The sequence below is a fragment of the Phocoena sinus genome, chromosome 16 (assembly GCF_008692025.1).
Source record: "Phocoena sinus isolate mPhoSin1 chromosome 16, mPhoSin1.pri, whole genome shotgun sequence".
Classification (NCBI taxonomy): Eukaryota; Metazoa; Chordata; class Mammalia; order Artiodactyla; family Phocoenidae; genus Phocoena; species Phocoena sinus.
Genome location: NC_045778.1, coordinates 14,571,794 through 14,590,337, shown reverse-complemented (window position 1 = coordinate 14,590,337; position 18,544 = coordinate 14,571,794). Strand labels below are relative to the sequence as shown.

At 37.6% G+C, this 18,544-nt stretch overlaps 1 long non-coding RNA gene across 1 annotated transcript; it reads right to left on the bottom strand.

Moving 5' to 3' along the window:
• Nucleotides 1–4,064: 4,064 nt before the first annotated feature.
• LOC116741453 lies at nt 4,065–18,001 on the bottom strand. Its single transcript, XR_004346162.1, has 3 exons — nt 17,929–18,001; nt 16,234–16,426; nt 4,065–4,118 (listed from the first exon to the last, which is right to left on the bottom strand). It is a non-coding gene; the product is annotated as an uncharacterized LOC116741453 (long non-coding RNA).
• Nucleotides 18,002–18,544: the final 543 nt, after the last annotated feature.

Sequence of the window (18,544 nt, the reverse complement as noted above, 5' to 3'; positions counted from 1 at the left end):
ACTTTTTCATATATATGCATGGTGAATATTTTCTTTCAGTTTGTGTCTTGCATTTTCATTTCCTTAATAATGCCTTTCAAAGAGCAAAGTTTTTAATTTTGAAGAAGTCCTATTTAACAAGTGATTTTTTTATGTTGTGCTTAAAAAAACACATCTAAGGAATCTTGAACTACATCAATGATGAAAATATTCTATGTTTTATTCTAAATATATTATAGCTGTGAATAGTAATGATTAATTTTGAGTTAATTTCATTGCATGGTGCATAATAAGTGTAAAGGTACCTTTTCTGATACAGCAGTATCCATACGTTCAAAAGACTATCTTTTTCCCCATTAAATTACCTTCTCTCCTTTCCCCATGAAAGATCCTTAGGTTAAAAAAAACAAACTTGACCACATATATTTAGCTAAATTCTGGACAATTTTTCCCCAAATTAATTGACCCTTTACACTTAGGTCTATTTCTGGACTCACCAATTTGCTCCATTGGACTGCTTATCTATTTTTATGTCAATATAACACTATCTTTATTATTATAGTTTTAAAATAAATTTAAAAATCAGATACTATAAGTTCTCAAATTTTGTTGTTCTTATTCAAGATTGTTTTGCCTATTCCACATGAATTTTGTTATCTGCTTGGTAATTTCTACTAAAAAAAAATCACTTCTTGGAATTTTGATTGAGATTACTTTGAATTTTTAGATCACTTTGGGGATAAATTACATCAACAGTTTTGAGTCTTCCAACACATGAATATTATATATCTTGCATGTACCAAGTTCTTTTAAAATTTCTCCTAACAACGTTCTGTAATATTCAGTGTATAAGACTAATACTAATTTGTTAAATGTATCTTTCTACATGTTTAATTTTGACATTATGATAAATTATCTTTAATTTAATTCCCCACTTTATTGTTAGTATATAGAAATACATTTGATTTTTCGTATATCGATCATGTAACATCTGATTCTGCTAGACATTTTAGTTCTAGTAGCCGTTTTCTAGATTTGTTAGTATATTCTACACATAGGTACAAATCAACTGTGAGTAGAGAATTGACGTCTTTCTTTTTATTTTGTAACCCTTTAAGAAAATTTTCTTTTTCTGTTGCCCTGTTTAGGAACTCCAGTTCACTCCTGAATAGAAGTAGTGAACATAGATATCTTGCCTTGTCTTAATATACAAGAATAACACTGTCTTTCACTTATAAGTATGATGTCACCTGTAAGGTTTTTGTAGATGACTTTTATCAGGTTAAGGATGTTCCTTTCCTTTATATTACTACCTTATTGAGAATTTTTCTAACAAATTTATGTTAAATTTTGTCAGATGCATTTTTTAAATCTAGTCACTCATTATATTTTTCTCTTGTGTGCTGTTAATTTAGTGAATTGACTTTAATGAATTTAAAAAAATATTGAACAACCTTGTTTTCCTATGATAAGATTCCATAATTATAACACTTTCCATTTTATATATCACTGACATCAATTTGCTAACATTTTGTTAATGGTTTCTGCTTTTATATAATATGCAATTGTGGCCTGAAGTTTCCTTGCAAAACCTTTATCTGGTTTTGGAAGCAGGGTTATACTTGTCTCATAAACTGGGTTGGACAAAATGATTGTACAGATTGTTATTTTTTCTTCCCTAAATGTTTGACATTCACCAGCACAACTTCTAGCCGGAAGTTTATTTTGTAAGAAAAAATTTTACTTATACAATTTAAAGAGATATAAGGCTACTTATTAATAGATATCAGGCTTTAACAGACTATTGGAAAGCTTATGTTTGTCTAGGAAATTGTCTATTTTATCTAAACTGCTGCATGTGTTGTAATTAAGTTTTTCATACTATTCTGTTTTATTTTTAATATTTTTACTGCCTGTAGTGATGTATCACCTTTAATTTCTGATACCAGTCATTTTTATCCTTGCTCTTATTTTCCTGATCAGTCTGGATAGGAATTTGTCAATTTCATTGGTCTTTGCATAGACCTTATGACTTTGTGCTTCATGTTTTTTTATTTCTCTTTTGTTTTTAATTTCCTTCATTTCTGTTTTTATATTTTTATTCCACTGCATCTGTTTCTTTTGAATTTAATTTTCCCTACCTTTTCTAGTTATAAGGTGGAAGGTTAAATTTTTCTTCTGACATCTTTATACAGGCATACCTCATTTTACTGCACTTCTCAGGTACTGCATTTTTCCCAAATTTAAGGTTTGTGGTGACCTACATGGAGCAAGTCCCTTGGTACCATTTTTCCAACAGCATTTGCTCACTTCACGTCTCTGTGTCACCTTTTGGTAATTCTTGCAATATTTTAAACTTTTTCATTAATACTTGTTCTGGTGATCTGTGATCAGTTATCTTTCATGTTACTACCATGAATCACTGAAGGCTCAGATGATGGTTAGCAGTTTTTAGCAAGAAAATATTTTTAATTAAGGTACGTAGCTATATTTTTTAGACATAATGCTGTTGTACTATGTAACAGTCTATAGTATATCGTAAACCTAAGTTTTATATGTACTGGGAAACCACAAAATTCACGTGACTCACTTTATAGTGATATTTGCTTTATCATGATGGTCTGGAACCAAACCTGCAATTTCTCTGAGGTATGCCTGTACTGTGTTATTTCTGTCTGGCTGCTTTGGGATTTCTTCTTTATCTTTCAGTTTTTGAAAAGTTAATTATTCTATGTCTTGGCATGGATGTTTTTGGGGTTGTTGAATTCTACTTTAGGTTTGCTTAGCTTCTTGAATCTGTATGTTTATGTGGGTTATTGTCTCATAGGTCCCTGAGACTCTTTTTATTTTATTTTCACCCTATTTCCTCATTGTTCAGACTGAGTAAATTCTATTGATCTGCCTTCAAGATCACTGATTCTACTCTCTATCATTCCCATTCTATTATTGGGTGTATAGTGAGTTCTTTTTAATGTCACATAATTTTCAGTTCTCTAATTTCCATTTGGTTCCTTTTTAAAAAATAAATTTCTATTTCCATGCTGAGATTTTAATTTTTCATTTGTTTCAAGAGAATTTGTAACTTCTCATGGAAGCATTTTTATGGTGGTTGCTTTGCAATCCTTGTCAAAGTGTTCTGGCATCGGATTCATCTTATGCTGGTATCTGTTGGTTGCTTTTCTAAATCGTACTGTGAGTTTTCTGGCTCTTGATATGATGCGCACTTTTCGATTGTACCCTAGACATTTTGGGTATTATGAGACTGGTTCCTGTTTAATCACCTTTTATGTGAAGGTCATGCCCCTGTTAACGTATACCTCAAGGTCGGGGTGATTGTATACGCTCAGCTTCTTGCAAAGTCTAGTCTACTCCATTGTGGCAAAAGTAAGCACCCACTCACACTGCTTTGTTGCTGCAGGGTGTGGCTGGAAGCCTGGCTCCACACTATGCCCTACTGACACGAGGGGAAGGAGCATGTGGGCTCAGTGGACTGTCAACTAACTGCCCCACCTCATACCACTTTATTCTACCTCCTGGATGCTAGGTGTATGTGGAGGCTCAGGTCCTCACCAAGTCTTCCTGACTCCAGGGGTGGGGTGAGAGTGGAGCACTTATTAGCTCCAACTGGCATCTCATTGTCAGTCTCTTCCATGTCGAGTAGAGGTGGATGCTCAGCTCCCAGTGGGTTCCAGTACCCTGGTGGGGAAATTGGAGCATTGCCCTCTTCATCAGGCAGAGGATGGATAATCATCTCCCTGCTGAGTCCCTCAGACATCTAACAAGGGCGGAGGAATCTGAGTGCTGCCTGCTTTTGTCTGGGCAAGGGACTGGGGTAGAAGATCAACTTCCCACTCCACGGCTGAAACTGCAGGGGTGCAAGGTGTGACTCTTCCCCCTTGGTGTTTGGCTGGAGTAAGGAGGGTTTTGCCAAGAACATTTCTAATGTTAGGCTACATGTTTTCTGGTCCCTTGGCTTGAGGGGAGCAAGCTCTTCCAGAAGCTCTTTTGGTCTGTACCTGTTGCAGGTTTCTGCAGTGCCCTGTCTGGGATATATGGGCAGTAATAAGGAGACATGGGGAACTCACCACCGTGTTCTTCCTCAAGTCTCGGGGTCCCTTTGCAGTCAGACTTCTTTACACCTTTCAGAGAAGAAAGATTTAAAATTTGTAGGAATCACAATCAACCCTTCTTATCTTTTACTTCACACATTGCACATGAACTTGGTCAGGGATTCATTTGGCTGCAAAACCTTCCTTGTCAAATCAGACCCGAGAAGATCAAGGGCACACCAGGTTTAAGTCATCATTAATCTGTTAGAAGAAAGTGAGGGAAGAAACCTTTTCCCTGAGTAACCAAGGCAGAATTTTTAAATATGTCTTTAGTTGATAAATGGTAAGTGAGAATGTTTGATCTATAGACAAGTGTAATAGTTCCTCTAGATTTATATCTACCATGTAGCACAACCACATTCAGTTCATGAACACGTTTAATGATCAATATCCCTTTTAGGTTAATTTTTCTATATCTAAAATAGTGGCCCAGTGGGAAGTGATGACCAATCCATTCCCCGATGGCTTCAGGTAGGAAAATTACTGAGTTCATCATCAATCTCACCCTTTAGTCCTCCAGGGAAGATTATCTTTGTAGAACACTGTAAAGCTAAATAAATTTAAAAGATTATCAAAGAGAGATTATAAATCTAAGCAGAAGTTCTCAATTCTGGGCACCCATTAGAATCACTTGGGGAATTAGAAAAAATAATACTAATGGGTTTGCATTGCCCCAGATCAATTAAATAAGAATATTTTGAGTGGGGCCTGGACATCAGTATTTTTTAAAGCTGTCTAGGTGATTCTAATGTGCATCAAGATTGAAAATAACTCACATAGGCGGGGGCTGTTTTCCTTGACAAGGGAATTTATATGTTATTACAAATTGCACTTACCGTACCAGATAAAACACACTGAATAGATGTTCTGGTTATATGAGATATGCAGCTCAAAGGCAGCCCCTTTAAAATTGTTCCTCCCAGCTTTGCTAGTGGCTTATTCTGCTACCAGAAAGTCCTTTCAAACCGGGAATAAGAATGGACAATGCTCTAAAAATATTTTTCCCCAACAGGTAAAGAATCTAATACCGTGATTCTGGAGAGACGGTTGCTCTAAAGTTTAGATCTCTTGTACAGAAGTTGTGTTAATAACTATCAGGCTCAAGCCATCGGATTCCTGAATTTTGGGACGCACAACATGCTGATTTACATAACAGAAACTTTACCTTTCAAGAAGTACCTGCAAGTGAGCCCACCAGGCATAAAGCATTGAAACTGTTGGATTTACTGTGAGTGGGCACTCCCTGAATCCACTGCTCCTGGTGGAGAGTTCAAACCAATCTCATTTTGTCTATGGAGAACATTTCTAAGCAAGAGTTTTCATTTTTGAAACTTCAGGGTTTCTGGGATGGTTACCTATACGGGTGAGTTAGTCACGCCTGGAAAACGATGAAGGACTCTTACTCAGGGGAGTAGTGTTGGGCTGGGAGGGATGACAGCAAGAATGTACCTTTCCTTAACCTGGAAAGGGAGAAGGGAGGGTGCCAGTTCCTGAAGCTAGGTACGGGTCCAAAGGTTATAGAATCATGTGTCAGGGCTTTCATAGGGAAAAGCAGGCCTCTGCCTTGGTAGAATCTTGCAAGGAGACATGACAGAAGTTTCTAGATGAGATGAATATTAGTATTAGGGTAGAGGCATTAGAGGCTGTTTAAATCACCTTTCAGAGAAGGCAACTCCTATGGGTCATTAACTTATTCTCCCTTAGGGATATAGACAAAGGATTGGCAAGCAGCGGCCAAAGCTATCCCCTTTTCCTGAGAGATTAGCCTGTTGACTCTGATATAACGGATCTCTCCCCCTTAAGTTCTGATAGTCTGTGTTTCCTTGAGTGGTCTATCATGGACTCTGATAAATTAAGAGGGCCTCCACAACTGATCTCATTTACAAAATTCTACCAGGATTTTACTCTGTTCAAGTTCTCCTTAATAACTATTAATACAGCTGAGGTACCTTCAGCAATTGGCTCTGGTGTCAAGGTATTTTTGAGAACCTCATGTTTCTTTTGATTTGGGGTTTAAGACTTGGGATTTTCTATTTACACAGGTCATTTTTTCTTGGCTTAGAAAACAGCAGTAAGGCTCAAGAGCAGCACAGGATTAGCCAACCCAGCTTCTAGAAACTACAGGTCACTTAGTAACTAGTCAGCATACACAGAAGTAACCCAAATGGTTAAACCTAGTTGCGCACATAGGTGCAAGCAAAAGATTCCTTGGAACCTGTGCCACCCTTAGATTTCAGGGCAGGACTGGCAGCTGTCTTAATATTCTAGAGATAGCACTGGTTCAGTTAACAAAAATTTATTAAATGCCTCTGCATGCTAACATATATAGAAATGGATAAAAGATGGTCTCTGTCCTTTAGAAATTTACAGCTGATGACTATCTTTCTATTTTCGGCCAAACTTGACTGTGAAGAGCACCTGCAGCTTCACAAAGTGCTAAAAGAAAGTGTAACTTCTGCTTCATAGTTTACCAACAATTACATATTTACTATTAAAGCCTTTCTATATAGAGAGCCCTACAAACATTCAAGTTGTATGAAGAAGGCTCACCTTACCAAGTGCATAATTATAATTAGTGGCTCTTTAAGTCTTACCAAGCAGCCACCCACATTTTCAATATTTCTCAGCCACCTCTGACATGCTGTGTCCAAAAGGAGCAACAGACTCATTGTCTAAATCCATGAGGAGCTACATCACACAAGCAGCACATAAAGCTTGCTGCGTGATTGACGCGATCTCCAAAAATATCAAGTGATAGTAAGATAAAAAGAAACGTTCATGATGGGTACATATAATGCTTGAAAATAGATGATTCATTCTCACTTAACGATAGTTACAACATTACAACGAAGATGTGTATTAGATGTTAAAGCAGACATTGAAGAGGAAGAAACTTCATTTGGACTTCATAAACAAATGACCGGTGAAGGAATGTCAGCTGCATTACATTACTACTTTCCATATTGGCTAACTGAATGATGTGCTCATTAGTTTATTGGGTTAATGAACGAGAGGCTAAAAAACGTACACGCTCTTAAAGTGAAATATTTACACAGAGCCAAAGGGAGACTGACTAATTTGAGTTAGATTTAAACCCTCTGTCTTTTGTAATGATTAATACCATGAGACAATGAAAGAGTAATCAGCTTGTAATTCTGACTCGGCGGTGACTCACCAAGAGAACTTGGGAAATTCTCTTAACCCATGGGCCTGCATCTCCTCATCTGTAAAAGGTAAGATGAAACTGATTCTTGGGGCTCTACCTAGTTCCATGATTCTGTGCCATCAGATAAAAATTCTAAGGGGTTTATATTTGTAACTGAATCTTACATATAATAAAATTGGTCTGGTGTTTTCAAAGTAGTCTTGGAGGATCAAGGTCATTTAAGGACTGAAGTATATCCCGGCCTGAGAAACACTCCAGGGCCAAGACCCATGATATAGCTGCAGTAACTTAATTGCTAAGCTCTCCAAGAAGAATGGGGTTGATGATATATTATCACGAGATATAATAATGTAAATGAAAATACTTTGCAAACTATTTGGGGCTATATAAATGTCGAGCGTTAGGCATTATTATCTTCTCCATTTATTGAGGGACCAACTCACAGAACTGACTTCAACAAGGCCATATAATAAGTCAGGGACAATTTGGAAGAAAATACATCTTTTACTCTGACGTTCCTTCCTTTCCTTCATCCCACCAATATTTATGGAGCTGTTTCTAAGTTTAAAGTACCAGTGAGGGAATTAAAGAGGTGTCTAGGACACTACTATTTTCAACAAGTTTGCAATCCAGTAAATACGTATGAAACAGCAGCATCTGTTTTTCTTTCATGATTTTATGTATAGAAGATTTTTCTTCACCAGGTTTTAAGCTCTTTGAAGTCCCCCAAAGACTTTTATTTCCTTTGACTACCTTCACTATGCTCAGTGGACTATGGGGCATATTGATCCTAAAAATAGTCTTTGATGGGAAAATAAAAAATAACCTCTGTGATAGGATTTAGACCCTCTAAGAGGCTAAACAGTATAACTTCTTACCATTATTTATGTTTGACGCTTCCTCTAGTGCAACTCAAAAAGACATCTAGACACTTAGGATTCTGTAACTTTAGACTGGACCACTAACAACCAAAAATAATAATACAAAAAATAACAGCCAACTTTTACAATAATGAGGTAGCGCTAATAATGATTAGCACTAGTAACGTGCCAGGCACTGTGGTCTGTGTTTATATTCATTATCTTATTTATTCTCCACAATAATTTTATGAAGTTGGAACTGTTTTATTACTCCCATTTTACAGGTGAACAGACCAAGGTTTAGAGATGATAACCGAAATCACATGGATAGTGAGGGGCAGAACTAGACACTGACTCTGGTCAGTATAGCTGCCGATACCCAAAGGGGGGTACCATTTCTGGAAGCTGAATCTACCTGATTTACCACATTAAAAAAATATCTAGAATTTTAAATCAGTCTAGACCAGTGTTCTCAGTGGAGGACAATTCTGCCACCCAGGGAATATGTGACAGTGTCTGGAGACATCTGTGGATGGCATGACTTCACATGTGCTATAGAAACCAGACATGATGCTGAACATCCTTCAGATCAGAGCACCACACCCCCAACCCCCAACGAAGGATGATCTGGTCCAAAATGTCAATAGAGAAAACCCGACCTAGACCTGTCTTTCCATGCCAGGGCAGTTCTGAGGTCAATCAGGGACTCCCTTCTAATGGCTCAGGCAGTCATCGCAAAACATGACCTAAAAGGCCAGCACAAGAGCTCAGGGAAACGTAAAGAGGCAGCACATGTTCCCAGAGCTTCTATGAAAGGCAACATGATGTGGAATATTTTTTTCCCAGAGGTAGGAAGAGCATTCTCCTTTGATATGTATTATTTTTTGGTGAAATCTGAAATTTGTAAAGGTTTCATTTATAGTCCATTTCTCCCCAACTACCCTCCACACTTTTCATTAATTTAGAACAGTGTCCTATTGTTTTTTTAAAATATAAAATCTAGCTGAAGATTATATTCAGCTGCAACTAACACATACTGTAAATAAACCACTTCAATTAAAAAACTTTTTAAAATTTACAGTGTTTATTCATTTTTAGTACTTTGTTTTAAACATCTTTATTGGAGTATAATTGCTTTACAATGGTGTGTTAGTTTCTGCTTTACAACAAAGTGAATCAGCTATACATATACATATATCCCCATATCTCCTCCCTCTTGCGTCTCTCTCCCACCTTCCCTATCCCACCCCTCTAGGTGATCACAAAGCACCGAGCTGATCTCCCTGTGCTATGTGGCTGCTTCCCACTAGCTATCTATTTTACATTTGGTAGTGTATATATGTCCATGCCACTCTCTCACTTTGTCCCAGCTTCCCCTTCCCCTTCCCCGTGTCCTCAAGTCCACTCTCTACGTCTGTGTCTTTATTCCTGTCCTGCCCCTAGGTTCTTCAGAGCCATTTTTTTTTTTTTTTTTTAGACTCCATGTATGTGTTAGCATACGGAATTTGTTTTTCTCTTTCTGACTTACTTCACTCTCCATGACAGACTCTAGGTCCATCCACCTCACTACAAAAAATTTCGGTTCTTTTTATGTCTGAGTAATATTCCATTGTATATATGTGCCACAACTTCTTTATCCATTCATCTGTCAATGGACACTTAGGTTGCTTCCATGTCCTGGCTATTGTAAATAGCGCTGCAATGAACACTGTGGTACATGACTCTCTTTGAATTATTGTTTTCTCAGGATATATGCCCAGTAGTGGGATTGCTGGGTCAATGGTAGTTCTATTTTTAGATTTTTAAGGAACCTCCATACTGTTCTCCATAGTGGCTGTATCAATTTACATTCCCACCAACAGTGCAAGAGGGTTTCCTTTTCTCCATACCCTCTCCAGCATTTACTGTTTGTACATTTTTTGATGATGGCCATTTTGACTGGTGTGAGGTGATACCTCATTGTAGTTTTGATTTGCATTTCTCTAATGATTAGTGATGCTGAGCATCCTTTCATGTGTTTCTTGGCAATCTGCATATCTTCTTTGGAGAAACGTCTGTTTAGGTCTTCTGCCCATTTTTGGATTGGGTTGTTTGTTTTTTTGATATTGAGATGGATGAGCTGTTTGTAAATTTTGGAGATTAATCCTTTGCCAGTTGCTTCATTTGCAAATATTTTCTCCCATTCTGAGGATTGTCTTTTGGTCTTGTTTATGGTTTCCTTTGCTGTGCAAAAGCCTTTAAGTTTCATTAGGTCCCATTTATTCTTGCTTTTATTTCCATTTCTCTAGGAGGTGGGTCAAAAAGGATCTTGCTGTGATTTATGTCATAGAGTGTTCTGCCTATGTTTTCCTCTAAGAGTTTTATAGTGTCTGGCCTTACATTTAGGTCTTTCATCCATTTTGAGTTTATTTTTGTGTATGGTGTCAGGGAGTGTTCTGATTTCATTCTTTTCCATGTAGCTGTCCAGTTTTCCCAGCACCACTTATTGAAGAGGCTGTCTTTTCTCCACTGTATATTCTTGCCTCCTTTATCAAAGATAATGTGACCATATGTGTGTGGGTTTATCTCTGGGCTTTCTATCCTGTTCCATTGATCTATATTTCTGTTTTGTGCCAGTACCATACTGTCTTGATTACTGTAGCTTTGTAGTAAAGTCTGAAGTCTGGGAGCCTGATTTCTCCACCTCTATTTTTCTTTCTCAAGATTGCTTTGGCTATTCGGGGTCTTTTCTGTTTCCATACAAATTGTGCAATTTTTTGTTCTAGTTCTGTGAATAATGCCATTGGTAGTTTGATAGGGATTGCATTGAATCTGTAGATTGCTTTGGGTAGTACAGTCATTTTCACAACGTTGATTCTTCCAATCCAAGAACATGGTATATCTCTCCATCTGTTTGTATCATCTTTAATTTCTTTCATCAGTGTCTTATAGTTTTCTGCATACAGGTCTTTTGTCTTCTTAGGTAGGTTTATTCCTAGGTATTTGATGCTTTTTGTTGCAATGGTAAATGAGAGTGTTTCCTTAATTTTTCTTTCAGATTTTTCATCATTAGTGTATAGGAATGCAAGATTTCTGTGCATTAATTTTGTATCCTGCTACTTTACCAAATTCATTGATTAGCTCTAGCAGTTTTCTGGTAGCATCTTTAGGATTCTCTATGTATAGTATCATGTCATCTGAAAACAGTGACAGTTTTACTTTTAGAAGTATATAGCTAAAGTCTTGCCTATATTTGAGACTCTTTCCATCTAACAGTTATATGGCTTTATCTATGAGTAGCTAAGATAAATAGCTATGGCAATTTCATGGTAGTTAAAATCACATTTCTTAGTAATCTCTAGATTTTCAGGGACCATTAGAGATCCCTGTGTGAATCTTGAAATAATGAAAAGTACATTTTAGCAAATATTTTAGGTATTCTACTATTGCTGCATTGATTTAGAAACACATTTCTAAATCAATTTTTTCCCCTGCAGTTTTAACTTGTAATAAAATGAGTCTTAACAAAAGTGCCCTTTGCAATCTAAATGCTTAGTCTGAGTAACAGAGGGCCAAATTGAGAATTAATTAACATTTTGAAGCCATAGTGCTATATTGCTTAATCCTAAATTGTACTTCAAATAGGGATCGATTTCTACACCGGAGCAAAAATAACCCTATTTTCTCTTTCCATGCTTTTTTTTTTTGTTTAATAAAAAATATGGATGGCATGTCTTTAGACAATAAGATTAAATAATGCAATCATTAAATGTTTCTGATGAGGCCATAATAATATCCTATTACAGAATCCATGTTCTCCAAGTCATCTTTAAAACTTTGAGAAAACAATCATTACTGAATAAGGAAGACAGAAAACCAACCAATACTGAACACATTAGTATAATTTAGTATTCATAAAACTGATAATAGACATCTATTTCTAAAAATCCTTAAAGCACAGGTAATAATGGAGCCAGTCAGCAATTTGCCACTTGCAATTAATCACTCTCTTCATATTCACAACATTCAATTCTTCTTGCTATTTGAGAGTAATGATTAATTGATAGAAGTTTAACAAGTGCACTAATAGCAGGTGCGCCTAATTGCAAAGTCTTCAGAATGATTCTCCCCAAACCTACTTTATGTTAATTTTTACAGCATGAGTCATAACACTTTATGATTTTACTTTTAAAATGACTTTTCTTTTAGTCACCCTAATTTAATTAAGAATTTTAACTAGTTACATGTATCAAGAACACCAATGAATTTTAAATTTGTGAGTTTGATTACCATAAGAGATTAACAAGAGGACTCATAAAAATGCACGGCTGCCAATTAGAAGCACCAACACTGTGTAAATTAGAATTTGTTAATTGGTTTAGCAAATGTAAATTCAATTTTTTGAAATTTTATGAACTGAAACATTGGTTATATTTTTGTGAGCCTCCAGAAATATCTTATTAGTAATGGTATTTGTTTCAGCAGTTCCTGAGATTATGCTTGTATTTTAGCCATAAATATTTCTATTTCATTTATTTCAAAAATATCTGATTATAGAATTCATTTTTCATCCACACGTTTGCCCCTCACCATCTACACTATTAAGTGAATATTTAAGTACACATTTTTCTTTCATCTGTCTTTCCTCTCAGCAAGACAGATAAAATATGCATTCAAGGTAAGGTTTGTTACTTTGTGCTATAATACTGAAGTGCATGTAATTAATTTAGTTTCCTTAAACACTATGTGTTTATGACAAAACCTATAGATGCTTTTTACAAAGATGAATACTGAAACAGCATTTCAGGTGTGTAGATTAATACTGTTTGCCTCTAGGAAACAGACCCAGGAATCTTGTACTTTTTAATTATAAGAGGAGCAGAAGCTGTACTTCAGTATGCATTGTGGAATGGCAGGGTCTCTTAGCAATGTAAGATTAAAATCCATTCTCAGCGACATACAGACACAGTCTGAGCACTAACCTCCCATCAGTCACTCCCAGGCTGAATTGCAGTCAAGAAAACTGAGGGCAGAATTGAGGACAGGCCTAAAATACTCTTATGGCAGAGTCTACATACTGTAAGTGAGGAGCTGGGGAAACAGTGCATTGGATTGTTCTGTGAACTCAGCACTCCATTTTCCAGATAATGTGACTCGTTTGATAGTAACCACAAACACCCTCACTTGGCCCCTTAACTACTCCTACCCCTCCCAGAACTGTTTTTGAAAGTCACAATGCATGATAATCTCTCCTGAAGGCTCCAAATTTAGCAGAAAATTATTTGGCTGTTCAAAACCTCTTGCATTAATGCATTATCCTAAATTAGTGTAATTAGATTATTCTATCCATGATTGGCTCCCGAAAGGGATAAAACACAGGATGAGACCAGACGGAAAAGGAATCATGAACTCAGTGCCTTCCCCTTTTATCAACGTGGGTAGGAAAGGACTTGACATTTACAGAGAACACGCCTCATGCGTACAGTTCCTCATCATCTTTAAGCAGGAACTGGGACCCACACAGCCAGATACGGGAACCAAGTAGCAGAAGGAAAGCATCTGACCTGGGAGGGCTCCTGCAGGAACTCAGGGTTAAAAGAGATGGAGTTCCTAGAAGTCAGCTGGATCACAGGAGCAGAGCAGTCCCTGACTGCCAAGAAACAGGGTGGCTTTGATTTTTCACCCCGATCCCGTCCTCCTTGTTACACTCACCCTTCCCCAACATGATCTTCATGTTATACTAGTTTAAATGAAAAAAAAAAAGTGGAAAACCACCTCAATTTCCAAAAACCAAAGATTGTTTAATAAATTTAGATATTAGGGGACTATTATGCCACTATTAAAATAATAATGAAGACATAAATAGAGAGAGAGAGACATGGAAATATGTTCACTACTTCTTAATTCATTGGTTCACCGAATATTGTTGCATGCTTGTTATGTGTCAGGCTCTGATCTGTTTCAGCAGTAAAGAAAACAGTGAGAGATTCAAAAAATTAAAAACTCAACAAGTACATAATGTAATTTCAGGAATGATCGTTGCTATGAAGAAATATAAGGCAGGGGAAGGAATGGGTGGAGTATGTGGGAATGACACTTGAATAGATAAAGAGCTACTAAGACCATTCCCAGCAGAGGGAAAAGTCAGTGTGAAAACTCAGAACTGGGAGTAAGAAGGCCAGACACATGGGGGGAAAGAAAGCCTGAGGCTGAAAAGGAAGCAGAATGAGAGGTGGGACAAAGAATAAAGATTGCAATGGTGGCAGCAAACTGGACATGCTCTAGCGCCCTCGTTTAGCTATCCTTTCCCAGGATGGTTCCAAGAAAGGAACCATCATCTGCCCCGAGCTGGTGGTAGTTCTGGGTGTAAGAAGGCATCTCTGGATGCTGTGCTCTACACGTGTTAATAACCAGGGGTGTCGAATGCATTTGTCTCCTCCCCAGTGGAGAGAGTGCAAGGACGTCTGCACCCACTGTATAGGCCAGACGGATACATCTGTGGGCTGTATGAGGCCTTTGGGCTGGAAGTTTTTCCCCCCATTTTAAACCCATTTAGTGAACATTCCAGGACTGACTGTGCTGGAGAAATTAGGAAAACGTGTGTTGCAGTCTAAGGAAACTCCTTGAGCGGAGGCTTTCTCTGGGAGCAGGCCAACTTTCTGATACATTGCCCTTTTCCCTCTTTTCTAGATGTACCCTGGGACATCTTCTCTAGTAACAGAAGCCCGCTGTAAGTTTCACCGCTTTGAAGCTCCCCTCATAATGTGGTATTGGTAAACTTTATGGTCTGCTCCTAGCCAATACAGGGACTCTTAACTCTCAACTCTCCAGTTGAGGTATTTTGGGGGAGTCCTGGGCAAAACCATGCCACTTGAAGCTACAATTTCTTAAGCTATTAATAAGGAGAATAATATTTACCTTTCCCACAGGGCAGTGTGATGGTTGATTAATAAGTGCTTAAAGGATGCTTTGAAGATTACAAGTGTCAGCTATTACAGTGATTATTATTAGCTGATCCTACAATCCAGAATTAAAATGAGCACCAGGTTACAGCTGACTCTTTCATCTTCTGTACACACGTTCTATCCACTGGAGGAATTAAATTTAAGCCCAGCATAATTAATTAATGTTTATAAAGCATGTTTTTAGTCTCAACTGCTCTAAGTGCCGAGCGCAGTTATAAGAAACACCACAGCTTTGGTGTGAACCTTGTAGTAATATTACATTCTGATTGACTTCATTTACATCACAGATCAAGTACTCAGGGGCTCATTTCTACTTTCTGTGCAGTGCCCAGCAGCCTGCTGGCATATCATAACTATCCAATAAAAGCAGAAATAAAGTTGTAATCTCCTTTTCCTTTTCTCTTGATTTGTCTTCACATATTAAAAAAAAATAGACTAGACAGGAAAAAAGATGCTCTCTTATTTTTGGCAAAAGATGACTCAAAATCTTTGCTAATGGGAATATGGAATCTTCTTTCTCCTGCCTACCGATCAGGAAAATGAAAATTATTTACTCTGGGATGCCTGGTTGTATCACTCTTAAATCATTTATAGTCCACTAAGTGCTTTGAATAATGGAGGAGCTAGGAGGGCCCCTGATTTAATTTGATCTCCTGTGTTTCTTTAGTGTCTTTGTGCTTTCTTACATTTAGGGGAATAGCACGGAAGAGAGAGTTAAGAATGATTTTTTTTTTTAAAGAAAGCTATTAAAAGCTTTTACAAGCTTTAATAAAACCTCTCTGCATGCAGGAAGGCCAAATCTCCAGGGATTTGGAAAAAGGCACCCTCAAAGTTAAACATTTGAAGAGCAAACTAAATTCATGACTTTAACATCACTTCCTTTCTTCTCTCACCCTTATCCTCCTTGTAAGATACAACACTGGGTCAGCACATCCTTTAACCCAAAATCTCCAAGAGATTGCAGTATCAAATTATAACAGCACATATTTGTCTGACATTTTAGTTTATAAAATTCATATGTACTGGTTTTCTATTGCTGCCATAACAAATGACCATAAATTTACTGGCTTAAAACAGCAACTTATTATTTCATAGTTCTGTAGGTCCAAAGTATAGGCACAGGTTGGATTCGCTGGTTCCCTGCATCAAGTTTCACAAGGCTGAAATCAAGGTACCTGTAGGGCTGTAGTCTTTTCTTGAGGCTCTGGGGATGTATTCACTTCCAAGCTCATTCACTGTTGCTGGCAGAATTCAGTTCCATGTGGCTGTAGGACTGTGGTACCCGTCTCTCTGAAGCTGCTGGCCAGGGATTATTCTCTAGTTTCACCGGCCACCCACACTCCTACACTGACGGCTTGCTTTCTCCATCTGCGAAGACAGAAATGGTAGATCAACGCCTTTTCAAGCTATGAGTCTTTCTGATCTCACCTCTGCCTCATCGCTTGTCTGCTTCCCACCTGAGAAAATTCTCCTCTTTTAAGGGCGCATGTGATTAGATTGGGCACAGCTGGATAATCCAGAATCTCACCATATCAAGGTCTGTAACCTTCATTATATCTCAACGTCTTTTTTGCCTTGTAACATAACATATTCACAGATTCCAGGGATCAAGGCATGGACATCTTTGGGGATAGGACATCTTTCTGCCTATTATTTCATGGAATTATTCTACTAGGCAAGGAGAACACTATTATCCCAGTGTTACAGATGAAGAAATGCAGAATCTCAGTAGTATAAGTGATTTAACCCAGATCACAGAGCAAGTAGATGGCAGAATCCAAGGGTAATGACTAAAGTCTTTCTGTTATTTTCAGTTATTCTTTGCTTTCAATAAATATTTAAAGGGTGCTTTTTAAGGGTCAGGTTTTGTACTAAGCCTGGGAATAAAGGGGTGAAGACTGAAATTTCTGCATTCAAGACGTTCACAATCTTCCAGGCTAAACTGACAAATATACAAGCCATTTTAATACCGTTTGTAAAGGCTTAATAAAGAATACAGAAAGAGCACAATCTCAGGGAAGGAAATGAGTGGGCATTAGGAAAGACTTCCTGAAAGAGGTGATCCTTGAAAAGGCTTTTCAAGAACAAGTAGGAGATCATCAATTAGATATCCAGGGTTTAGTGGGAAAAGCAGGTGCAAAGCCTTTGTGGCAAGAAAGTCTAGGGCTCCTTTAAGAACCGGCAAATGGGATAAAGGGCACAGGTGAAGAAGAATTAACAGAGAAGCTGTAAGGGTGGGTAGTACTACACTGTGAAAAGCTTAAAAAAAATACTCCTCTTCTCACCATGGAAAGGAACAGTCGAAGCATTTGAACCAGGTTTGACCTAATCTAATGAACATTTTAGAAAGGTATAAAATGAGGAGATTCAATTAAATGGAAGCTGAGATGCTGAACAACAGTGACCATCATATTCAAGGCACTTGTTAATATTTTGAGGTTTAAAAATACAAATTAAACATTTGTCCTTAAAGTTTTTCATCTTATGTCAGAACTCTTTTGGTTGCAAGGAGCAGAGAGCCAATTCAAACTAACTTTGGCCAAAGAAGGAGAATCTATTGATAATCACAGGGATAAATGGTTTCAAGCCAAGCTGGATGCTGGAGCTCAAATTATGTCATTAAGGGTCTATCTCCATCTCTGACTTCTGACCTTCTCTTATTGGACTCATTTCAGAGAGCTTTCTTTCATGTCGTACCAAAGATGACCAGCACCAACTCTAGGTTTACATGGACTTTACAAGTAATAACCCCAGAGAAAAGAGCATGTCGTGTCTCCCAGCATCCTTATGATTCAGAAAAAGGGTTTGGTTTACCCATGCCCAGCCATGGACCACGCTGTTCACAGGGATAGGGTAAGTCAATAGCTTACCTGAGTTATACATCCACCTCTGTAGTAGAAAAAGTGGAGCCATCCTCATGTGTTGGAGTTGGGGTATTTTTTGAAATAGGGAAATGATAGATTTTCTGAAATAGAGAATGGTAGGTGAATATATCAGATCTCCATTACACCAGTGCCTACAAATCACCTGAGGATCTTGTTAAAATGCAGATTATGATTCAGTAATGTTGGGGTAAGATCTGAAATTCTGTATTTTTAACGAGCTCCCAGGTAATACTGCTGCTTCTGCTGCGTGGACCACATTTTGAGCAGCAAAGCAGTATACTATCTATTGAGGGAGCCAAGGTCAGCATGTGGAAAGATATAACCATAATAATGAAAAGTACAAATGGTAATTCAAGATGATGACAGAAGACATGGGGAAAAAGGGAATGTCACACAAACTGTAAAGGCCATAGGGAGCTTAGGATTTCAAAGAAGAGAGAGTTTCCTTAAGCTACGTCAGCAGTTTTCAAACCACGGTCTGCAGTTTGACATGGGACCTTTTCAAGAGGTCCATGAGGTCAAAACTGTTTTTTAATGATAATCCTAAGATGTTACTTGGCTGTTTCTTGTTAGCACACGTAGTAATGGTGTAAAAGCAATG